Below are 12,164 nucleotides of genomic sequence, written 5' to 3'. Positions count from 1 at the left end.
AAATAAGTAAATTTTTTCGAAAGGTTATATCGGTATTTATTCTTACAGTCTTGATTAACAAAAGTAATAATTTTATAACAGATTTAATACACCACATTTTAATAATTATCATATATGGTCCGAAAATGTGAAAATTTTTATAGTAGACAGTGCAAACTGTAGGTAACCTAGTTTTACTAATTTTGCATACTTTTCGAGTAAAAAAAAATTTACATTAACGATTAACTACTGGTATCTTTAAGAATCGAAAAGAGATGATTAAATAGTATTAATGTGAAAAAGTTTGTATTTTCCATGCCAATAATACTCAGTTATTATTTCTTCCTGAAAACGTCTTCTATACTAATATAATAAAGAGGTAATGTTTGTATGTTAGTTTGTATGCAGCAGGTAATCTCCAAAACTACTCATCCAATAACTCGGAGTTGCTTAGTTATACCGAGGAAGTAGAGAGTATGGCTAGTTTGGTGTGCCGTGAATCTTGTTTCACTTTTAATGGGCAGATCTACAGACAGAGAAGAGGGGTCCTTATGGGAAGCCCGCTCTCAGGAATCCTATGCAAATTAGTAGTTAGAAGACTGGAAAGAAGAATTTTTCATGGTTTTAAGGAGGATGTCATGTATTTTAGCAGATACGTTGATGACCTACTTATATTATGGAGAAATAACAGCAGGATTAAGGATTTTTTGGATAAGATCAATGATAACAATGATGGCGTTACTTTAAGATTGGAGCAGAAGAGTTCCTTGGATCTGCATTTTCTAGACATCGGTATTAAATTCAAAAAAGGCCACCTGTCCACTAGCATTTTTTTAAACCATCCCACAGCCCATTGTATATTACCTCCCAATCCAAGGATCTGTATAAATATAAAATTGCAGCTTTCAGAGCTTTAATAAGAAGGGCATTTTTGTATTATGAAACAGTACAAGACAGAAGTAAAGAAATAAATAGAATAATAAGTGTGGCCAAGACCCTAGGTAACCAAAAAAGCGCAATTCTGGGAATGGTTAGGAAGTATGAAGCGAACATCAAGAAAGGGTCTTTTAAAAATGCTCTCACTGGAATCGTAAAATTTACATATAATGAAAGTATGAATAGTGTTCTGAAAGAGATTGCTTGCAGGAAAGGTTCGAGGATGCTTATAAAAAGGGCCCCTAATTTATACAAAATCCTCAGGAATGATAAGGATGATATAATGTCGGAAGAGAAAGCAGGAGTTTATAGAATTCCTTATGAGAATATGCAATTGGGCGTTAAAAAAGACTATATTGGAGTAACCACCAGGAGTTTAGGACTTAGAATCAAGGAACATAGTTATAACATCAGAAAGGAGTCTAATGCAACAATTTTATCCCAAATGGCACAAGCACCAAGATCTGTAGTCAAATGGAATGAGGCAGCCATCATAAAACCTTTATCTTCTCCATCTTTGGCGTTGACAGCGGAAAAGTTGCAGATTTATAGGAGTAAAATACAAGAAGGCTGTTTAAATGCAAGGGATGCAGAAAGTCTTCCCTCTGCATGGAAGTTTATAGTTAAGAAGTTTAATAAGAGCTCTAACCAGTCAAAATAGTAGTTTTATTGGATGTGTCAGTAATTGTATTCTTAATACTTCTATGTACATTTTTTACATTTTTATATTTTTGTTTTATGTTACTCTGTTGGTTATTTAATATTTTAATTTAATTTAATTTTATCTTATTCGGTTGCTTATTTAATTTGAATTTTGAATTCCATCGATGGAATCCTTTAATTCAAATTTGTTCTAAATTTGAGGATGGCCTGTGAATCAGGCTGAAAACGTTTGTTTGAAATAAATTATATTTCTCGGCAAGAATAAGGTGTTAATTATATGTAATCAGGATGAGTTCAAAAATTGATAGACCTCAGATTATAAATAAAGAAGGATTCACAATAGAAGAATGTGTTGTCATCTCTGATGGAAAGCAGACATCACATATGATCTCAAAAAAAAGATGTTGTTCCCTTGATCGTGCTCTCTCATGAGTCAGTGTCTAGCATATTTTGGGTGACAGCTGTAGTGTGCGCCTTCAGTTAAGTTTCAAGTTTTCTAGCTGTATTCTACCAATTTGAATGTTGGATGTGTTACAGGAATAAAATAATCAGCATTTTTCATTTGTCATAGAGATCCCTGTTGTTAGAAAGGAGATATAGGCTCATAATTTTATAATTATGAGTTACAAACAGCCAATTTTTAGTGATACATTTCCCAGAAAATGTATGAATGATTTGGCAAAAGTTTTTCCTATAGTGTGGAAAGCAGGAAAAGGGTGCAAGTACCTCTGACATAGAAACTCAAATTTTTTGTTTGGGTACCCTGCCCAGGTTAATGCATACTTTAAAATGGTGAACTCGTCACTAAGTGCAACCATATAGTGAAATAAGCTATATGCTCTACAGATGTGAGTGCTGTTGGAGACATTTTTGTATCTTACTAGGTTAAAATAAACAGTGTGGTATGATAAGAGGGGTAAACCAAATTTGTGAAACACATTAAAATGTAGAAACCAATCAGCTCTCTTTATTAAAATATCCAGGAATACAATAACGTTTTAGGTTTTTCTGCCTCAAACTAAAATTTTATGGATTGGAAAAAAATTTTTGAGACATGCAGAAGGGTTAGGAAATCTTTGTGTGTGCCCTGCCAGGCTAGAAGAGTGTCATTGATGTATTGGAGGTATAACAGTAAACAGCAGAAGGTGAAAGGAACCTGAAAATGTAATCCTCAATCCTAGACATGGCAATTTCTGCCAAGAAACCAATAGCAGAGACCCCATAAGAATTTCCTCCTGTTGCAAGTAAACAATATTTTAAACTTAAAGTAGTTGTTATTGATGATAAGGTCCAATAATGCTGTAATAGCAAAATGAGCCAGATGGGGAAAACTTAATTGAAAAGAAGCATTTTGGTCAACATGATAACTTTTTATTTGTTATTATTTATGTTAATTTGTTTATTATATTGTATTTATTTATTATAAATATTTATGTTCACACATATATATAAACATCCATTAACTTGAATTTATACCCCATATGGCAGATTGCTTAGCCTATGTCCATAAATGCATCAGCCACTACTGTTAATGTAAAAACCTGTTCAAATTTCAAATTCAAAATATGATTGTTTTCTGTTATATTCTATTCTAAAGAAGGTTAATTTCGCTGAACTGAAAGTACTTGAGTCACATACTTTAAAACAAGTTAAGCTTATCATCCAAGTGAGCCATCTCACAAGCAATATTTGTCAGATAATCATAACCTCTTCTCTTGGTAAAGTGTGTTAGCCAGCTAGTAATGATTCTTCTTAATATCCTTCATTTCTCACTTTCCGACTGCTACATGTTTTTAATGCTGATTTCAGGTTTCAATTATATAAATTTTTATAACTGGTTGATTGCTCAATCAGTTTACACCAATCACATTACTGTAATATTGTGTGGTCTATATATACACACACATTCAAGCCATATACCTGCTTGTGAAAAATCAAACCAGAAACATATAATATTTTAATATCTTTCTTTTTTGTCTGTATTCTGATAATACCATACTACTCTGGTTATGAGAGCCATAAAAACAGATTAATCACACCTTAGTTACTAGTTGATTGACATATTTATAGTACTGCTAAGCCAAACGCATTTTGATCATATGGTCCTCTTCAGTTGGCTACAATATAACAGATGTAATTATTGCTAACAGATAATTATTATTTTAGCATTAAAGTTGTTGAGCATCCTAATCATGTTACATACGTTATTTTAGCAGTAACTGCATTTTTAACACTTGTTAAATACACTTTTTTTAAGAATAATTATGTTTGTTATATTGTAGCCAACTAAAGAGGACCATACAGTCAAAGTTCATTTTGGCTTAGCAAAAGTATAAATGTGTCAATAAACTAGTAACCAAAGTATGATTAGTCTGTCATTATGGGTCTTGTAACCATGTATCCAGAAACACACCATCCATTTTTCTGACAGGACAGTACATTCTGGAGAAACTGGAGAAACAGACACAGACAGTTTTGTGATGTCACATTTGTGAGGTCCTGGACAGGTCCGAACTAGGGATTGTATACCGATTTACCGGTTAACCGATAAATTGACAAAAAACATTCGGTAAACTTACCGGTAAATTTCAAAAATTTACCAGTAATTTGGTAAATGAAAAATCCATACTAGAAATTTTTATGTAGAAAATATTGTGTTTATGGATATTTAAAAGGGCTAAATGGATATTGAAAATAAAAAAACAGGTAAGTGTAAGCAACAATATATCTAATTATTAATTTTATGTGAGATATTTTTTGTTTAATTTGAATTTAAACTTTGTTGGGTTTGAGAGGCACTGTAAATTGTACAGAAAGCTCTAGTTAGCATATGTGATTTGTGCTCTGCCATTTTTTGAGATTTTTAAAGGTTTAAAATCTTTACAATCAACGTTTTTGTTAAAAACGTTGATTGTAAAGATTCTCCTTTGGAGGAGATTATGTTTAAATATTAAAAAAGGAGATTGTAAAGAATCTCCTTTTTTAATATTTAAACATAATAATACGTAAATGTTTCACGTATTTTTTAAATTAATAGCAATTTTGAATACACCGCATTATGACAGGACATTAATGCAATATTATTGTAAAATAACATTAAAATTTGAACCGTAAATAAATTTTTCACTTCTAACAACNTAAGAAAGTATAGTCTATATTTTTTATTTTTTGGAGGTCTCCAGAACGAATTAATCAAATTCCCATAGAAACCTATGGTAAATCGATAATCAGTTAACAAACAATTCGGATAACGAACAAAGTCTTGGAACGCATTATGTTCATTAACCGATCCCCCACTGTATATGCTCTCCATCTGAATTTAGTACTGTAGTGTCTTGCTCTTATAAATCACACTTTGCCATAACAATGAAGTTGTGACGATCATCTATTAACTGCTTTCAGGAGAAAAGTTTTGAATTAAAATAATGTGACTTCCAGTTTGAATCAGAAGTTCAGATATAGTTAACCGAGGCCTCCTGCACCTAAGAATTCCATATCTGGTCTCATCTTTCATCTAACTTACTCCATTCCTGAAATTAAAGGAAGATGGACAGATGGACGAGAGTGGGAATTTATGTCTACAATTTTTTCAAATTGCAGCCCAATAAAAATTAAGAGAAATTACATTGTTATATGTTATATTCTATAAATGAGGAAAATAATTTTGGTAAAATCATAAAAAACTGAATTTCTGTTGTCTAATTATATTTCATTATAATATAAATTCTTTGGTTGACATTTAACAAAACGTACTCAGCAAATATTTATTAGATTATCAAAACACTCATTATGTTGCAGAGAAAATTTATTGAAAACAAACTAACATTTTCAGCCTATTCCATAAGCCAACCTCAGGTTAGACCAGAAGATTGGAACATTGACATTCCAAAAATACAATACATATATTTAAATGCAAAAAAGGACCTAAGGAATATGCTGAAAACATTAGTTTGTTTTCAATAAATTATCTCGGCAATATAAGATATGTTTTGATAATCTTCGGTTGACATTGAAATACCGAAGCTGAGGTATTAGCAGTTTTTTTAATAGATGTAGCTATTTAAACTTTGGAATTTTTCTAAATACCATCAATATTCATTATAACAGACTAACTGGGAGAAGCACTAGGTCAACTGTCTGTTTTATCAAAAGATGTCACGATCAGCTAGAAAAACTTTATCTGAAAGACAATAAAACAAGCAGTCTATATTGTAGAAAATACGAAAAAACAACACCCACTTTTAAACAGGAGCATAAATAAGGTGCATCATTCAAAATGCATCCTATCCATTTTAACTCAATTTTACAGTATTCAATAGTCTTTTAAAGCTTTAAACTTGAAAATACTAAAATTGGTTTAAACCAACATTTAGAGTAAACATAACATGAGCTATTAACCAGTGAAATTATAATTTCAATGAAGAGTTCGAAAGATATTAAAGTTTATGAGATGAATAAGGCAAGTTTTGAAAAGACAGTTTATATTTGCCAAGTCCAAGAATGACAGTAATAACTTATTAACAATAAGATACAACCATCTTTTGAAAAATGCAGATTAAAACTGTTTATTCAGAATGCATAATAATTCATAGTACAAAACTTACATTTTAAGAATATGAAGCAATTCATACAAACTGTTGCAATATTCTTTATCTTTTTCTTTTACATTCACAGTTCTGAGTGACAATAAATATTGTAGAATTCCAAGGAATCCAATTTCTCTCAATATTCTCCATAATGAGTTTCCAGCAGATGTTTGATGTCATAAATTTTTGCAGCATTTAGCAAAGTCTCTTTTGCAACTTCTGGTGTCAATACATCTGAAGGGATTATAATCAATGCTACTGCTTTGACTACCTAAACTTTAGACACAGATGAAAATGTATTATTGAATAAATTTGTATCAATTAAGAAATGGTATAGTTATACACAAGTGTATAACTATACCATTTCTTAATTGATACAAATTTACCAGTACTTGTGTACCATAAGCTTAATTTATTTCCATTCTTTCATCTCATATCTCCTTGTTTCATATCTTAGTGACATCTTCATATTCAAGTATCCTTTGTTTTCTTTGCATCTTGGCTGGATAACACTGATTGGTTGGCTGATACATGAGGGAATGACTCATTACTTCTAATGCATAAAAAACAGGAATTTCATTTGAGGACAGAGTGGATACAGGAAAGAGCAAGTATTAGAAGAAAACATGCAAACACAGGATGATTTATAATAATTGGATTTATTTCAGTTCAACCAATAACCAAATATCCAGCATACAAACTAAAAATTCATCAGAAAAAAATTTTTAATTGCTTTCAACAATCATCTTCATGGTTACATTGATTAATAATATAGAACAATGTGTGGAATAAACTTTACAAATTCAAATTAAATGAAACATACTTTCCAATTGATTGTTGCCACATATTTAATGGAGTCTCTTCCTGAAACCAATAAAATTTATATATATTTCATACTCTAATTTATATACAGTAATACCCCAAACTTACGAGATAGGTGGGACCGAGCAATAATCGTCTAAGTCGAATTCGCGTAAGTCGGGGTATAATTTCGCAATTTGTGTAAAATCCAAGTCAGATGTATGTAAGCTAATAAATGTTCTCGTTAATCTTATCTCGTCTTTTGATTCGTTTATAGTTACAAGAAATCACCACATAGTCCCCGTAGATATAACAAACACAGAAATAAATAAATAAACCACAAAATAAATTGTAGCTATGCATTGATTCTGTGCGACACGTCTGAACATGTAAGCTGAACAATAGTGGGGGGAATGAGTAATCAAGAGTTGCGTGGCGCTCAAACAAAAGACGAATCTACAAGATTTGAAAATCGCGTAACTCCGGGTTCGCGTAAGTCGGGGTAGCGTAAGTCAAGGTATTACTGTATAAATAAATTTTATAATAATAATAATAATCCAGACTGATGATAACAAATTGAGGCACAATAGCATTGCCAAGATGATTCACTGGAACATTTGCAAAAGCTATGGATAACCCACCTTGAACAACTGGTGAGATCATATCACAAAAGTCACAGAAAATGAGCAGGTAAAAATTTTATGGAACTTCAGATTGCAAACTGATAGTCCTAGTGCACAACAAACCAGATATAACCATTGTCGAGAAGAAAAAGATGTTGATTATTGATGTTACAATTTCTGGTGACAGCAGGGTTAATGATAAAGAACAAGAAAAAATTACAAGATACATGAACTTAAAAATTAAACTCTAAAAATTGTGGCACAAACCAGCAGCAGTAGTACCAGTGATTATCAATGCACTGAGTGCCATTCCCAAAAACCTGGGGCAACATTTGAAGCAAATCAACAGCGACAAAATCAACATCTGTTCACTTCAGAAAGATGTGCTGCTTGGGTCTGCAAACATTCTATGCTGTTACATTATGACATCCTAGTGATAATACTAGGATTTTTATGTTCAGTGCAACTGAAATAACGACAAAGGTATAGTACAAAAGAACAAAACTTTATTCTGCGTCTGAACAGGGAAAAAAATCCAGGTCCCAACTCTGGTACAACTCCCGAATGTTGTCTTCCTTTACGCAATTGAATCTTATGTTCAAAATCGTACAACCACAACATGAGGATTACATATATTACTCAATCATCAACACAAAAACCTTTATAATGCAGCCATCTAATTCAATTTTCTAATGTTTTCAACCATTTTGAAAGACCTTCGTCAGTAACATAATGATTGAATGATTCTTATTTTTAAACTGATATTTGTTCTGGAATGTTATACAATTTTTGAATTTTCTTATATGTGCAGCCTTGTATATAAATAAATACAATCTATAATGGTACTTGTACCAATATAAAAAAATATATATATAAAATACATGAATAAATAACTAGATAAAATAAAATAAAATAAATAAATAAATATGTAACTACAATAAATATGTAAAAATATACAAAAAATACATAACACAATTGCTAAAATAGAGAACACCATCAAAGTGACTGCTTCTTTAACTGCTTGTCCCTTTATTTTATAATATAATATTTAAATTAGGCTCACTCTCCATGCTGTTGATATTTTACTGGACTCTTTAAAATTTATTGCTAATCCTTCTTGGTATGTCTTATATATCTGCCATGCTTCCACATATTTCAAGTGACTCTTGTCCTGGATGTTTTGTATTATTTTAGCCCTTTGCCAATCTACAGTGACTTCTGTAAGATCCGCTATAGCATACATCGCTAGCACAGTGACTGGTTGCTCATTCTGCATGTTCCTTTCATACTCTTTTAGTCTTTCTTTTAAAGATCTCCTTGTGGCTCAGATGTAGTATAGCTCTTTTTGTCTCCTATGTAAATTAGATAGGAAGTCAAAAAATTTCCATATCCTGTCAGGACCTGACACCAGTTAAGATAATTATTCATGTTTTAACTTGCGATTAGAAAGATGCTTAATTACATATTGCATAGGAGGGATTCAAGAATCGAGTGCAGAGAGTCATGGATAAGTTTATAGGGGTCCAGCCTCAAAATCAAATCCAATCAACATCAAATAAACAAATAACAAAAAGTTTAATGAGTAAAATAAAGGTTTGGATAAATACATACAATTCAAGTTTAAATTTGACAAGCTAGCTACTTAATCTAAGTCAACCAAGAGAGAGCATTTACATTAATGCGAGAATAACACCTCGGGTTGGTTGTCTGTTGTCTTCGGATCCAGTCTGCTCAAAGAGATTGCTTTTATAGTGGAGATGGATGAGGGTTAGGAGAGGCTGATAGACAAGTGCTGGGCACACTAGCTTTTAGCAGAGTCTGTTCTGAGATTCGAATGTCTGTCCCTTTTAGCTTATAATGCCCTCCAATTAATGTTTAAGTTATTCTCATGTGACAGGATGCTAATGATGACGTGGCTTAACAGATGTTCATCAAATACAGTAATACCTTGACTTGAGCTACCCCGACTTACGCGAACCCGGAGTTACGCTATTTTCAAATCTTGTCGATTTGTCTTTTGTTTGAGCGCCACGCAACTCTTGATTACTCACTCCCCCCACACTATTGTTCAGCTTACATGTTCGGATGTGTTGCGCGGAATCGACACATAGCTACAATTTATTTTGTGTTATTTATTTCTGTGTTAGTTATATCTACGGAGACTCAAGAGACTCTATGTGGTGATTTCTTGTAACCGTGAACAAATCAAAAGATGAGATAAGATTAACGAAAACATTTATTAGCTTACATACATCTGACTTGGATTTTACACAAATTGGGAAATTATACCCCGACTTACGCGGTTATCACTCGGTCCCACCTATTGCGTAAGTTCGGGGTATTACTGTATATGCAATAACATCTCACCACAGGAAGTCGTTAGGTAAAAGGGATAATTTATTTCCCTTTTTTTCATTCTTTCCCCACGAAATTACAAAAATGTGTTGTTTGTTGTTCTATATCAATATAAACACAAAAATGATTGTTGAAGGAAGATAAAATGTTTGTTTTCTGATAAATTTTTAGTTTGTGTGCTGGATTTTTAGTTATTGAGTAAACTGAGAAACACAGTATGAAATAAAAAAGAAAAGAAATAATTTTAAAAAAAGAAATTTAGAAAAAAGTCTCATACAAGTAAGATAAAAAAGAACTGTACAGAAAAAAAGATAGTAATAATAAAACTTCCTCCTACGAAAAGTAGATTTTGAATTACAATATGAAGATAAAGTAAGTTAAACAATTATGTTATAATGATAAATGGGTATTATTGAAAACTTTTCAAACACAAATTAACTTTAGTTACAACTCAAGTAATTTTGGTTAAGCCAATTAAACCTTCTTTGGGATAGAATATAACATAAAATAGCTGAATTTGAATTTTAAACAGAGATCTTTTACATCAACAGTAGCGGTCAGTACACAGATGGATATAAAGTTGTACAAGTATTTTTTATGAAACCGTGTCCTTTTCTTATTGTTGACTTGTTAATTGAACACTGACTTTATAGTGTATTTTGAAAACACAAGGCAAATTTTCATTATTTATCTTTATTTAGTTGGTACGGTATATAGTAAAATAGAATTTTATACGATTTTAATCTACACAATTTGTAATTTAAAGGTATGTTTTTGCATCATTTACATACTTATTAGTTTTATGTACATACTTTCTACTGTAATAAGTAATCAATATGCATTGTATTATCAAGGCCACTTGATCGCTTCGCTAGTAAGGCCGTCCGCCGTAAGGAAAATTGCCGTATTCACACTGTTTCCATTTTTTGCCGCTGCGAAAGATTTTGGCGCTAGTTATCGGTGAGAATCGTCTAATGAGTAAATTGGTCGTTTTGTACTTTTGTGTGCGAGTATAGCTATTTTATGAAATTGTGATAATTACATATTGTTATAGTTGTATTTAGTTATACTTATTCGTGAGTTATATACGGTTGACGGGATTTCTCTTCAACAGCAGCTTGGTATATAGATATAAATACATTCATTGTGTGGTCAAACTGTGGAAAAAGTTCTCAGACTGCATCATAAGCCCATTTCTAGAAAAATATTAAAAGTCTAATGTTGTCTAATTCATATTGTAAATTTCTGATGAGGAGGAAGCTAAGTACATTTCTGGTCTTTGACTGAATTTTACAAACTGTAAAATTCAGTCAAAAACAGTGTACACTTTATTCAATAAATTAATTTTTCTTATGTAATAAGCTTTTGCTTTTTCTATAAAGAATTTTATTTATATTAGAGATGTAAACTGAAGCAATGTTACTTTTACCATAGTTATACTTTTAATTTCAACTTTAAAACAATATATGTTGCTTTTGTTCACATTTCTGTGTACTTCTCCAATATTAATTATAATAAGTTCGGAAATATGGTGATATTGAAGGTAACTTCAATATCACATATTTCCGTGCATATTTTTCGAAATTTTTTTACTAACTAAAAACTTTGCTTATTTTTGCAAAAAAAATAAGTAAATTTTTTCGAAAGGTTATATCGGTATTTATTCTTACAGTCTTGATTAACAAAAGTAATAATTTTATAACAGATTTAATACACAACATTTTAATAATTATCATATATGGTCCGAAAATGTGAAAATTTTTATAGTAGACAGTGCATACTGTAGGTAACCTAGTTTTACTAATTTTGCATACTTTTCGAGTAAAAAAAAAATTTACATTAACGATTAACTACTGGTATCTTTAAGAATCGAAAAGAGATGATTAAATAGTATTAATGTGAAAAAGTTTGTATTTTCCATGCCAATAATACTCAGTTATTATTTCTTCCTAAAAACGTCTTATGAAAATAAAGTGAAAAATACTGTTATTATTATTTCGCTTTTTTCACAAACTAGGGAACATCGTTTGCAGCAGCTCATTTCTTGATTGTCAAAAGTTTTCAACCTGCTTTAATGAGAAAAATATTTAAATGCAGCGACGTCTCCAAACTCCTCTATACTCTCCACCTGAATCGCTGACGATGGATGTCACCGATCGTCAGCGCCACAAGCGGAGAAAATATTAACTAGCGTCTATACGCTCGGTCTCATAGAGAGAGA

At 31.4% G+C, this 12,164-nt stretch overlaps 1 protein-coding gene and 1 long non-coding RNA gene across 2 annotated transcripts in view; one reads left to right on the top strand and one right to left on the bottom strand.

The window, feature by feature from the left end:
- LOC111626318 (sodium channel protein para-like) overlaps positions 1-12,164 on the bottom strand; it is a 303,413-nt gene that overhangs the window by 64,656 nt on the left and 226,593 nt on the right. The gene's annotated exons all lie outside the window — the stretch shown is intronic.
- LOC111626319 lies at positions 10,807-12,083 on the top strand. The gene is made up of 2 exons (XR_002756871.1): positions 10,807-10,903; positions 11,961-12,083. It is a non-coding gene; the product is annotated as an uncharacterized LOC111626319 (long non-coding RNA).

The sequence above is a fragment of the Centruroides sculpturatus genome, unplaced genomic scaffold (assembly GCF_000671375.1).
Source record: "Centruroides sculpturatus isolate CEXI.00-Female unplaced genomic scaffold, Cexi_2.0 scaffold322, whole genome shotgun sequence".
Lineage (NCBI taxonomy): Eukaryota > Metazoa > Arthropoda > Arachnida > Scorpiones > Buthidae > Centruroides > Centruroides sculpturatus.
The sequence above is the reverse complement of the archived record's forward strand: the minus strand, read 5'-3'. Positions and strand labels throughout refer to the sequence as shown.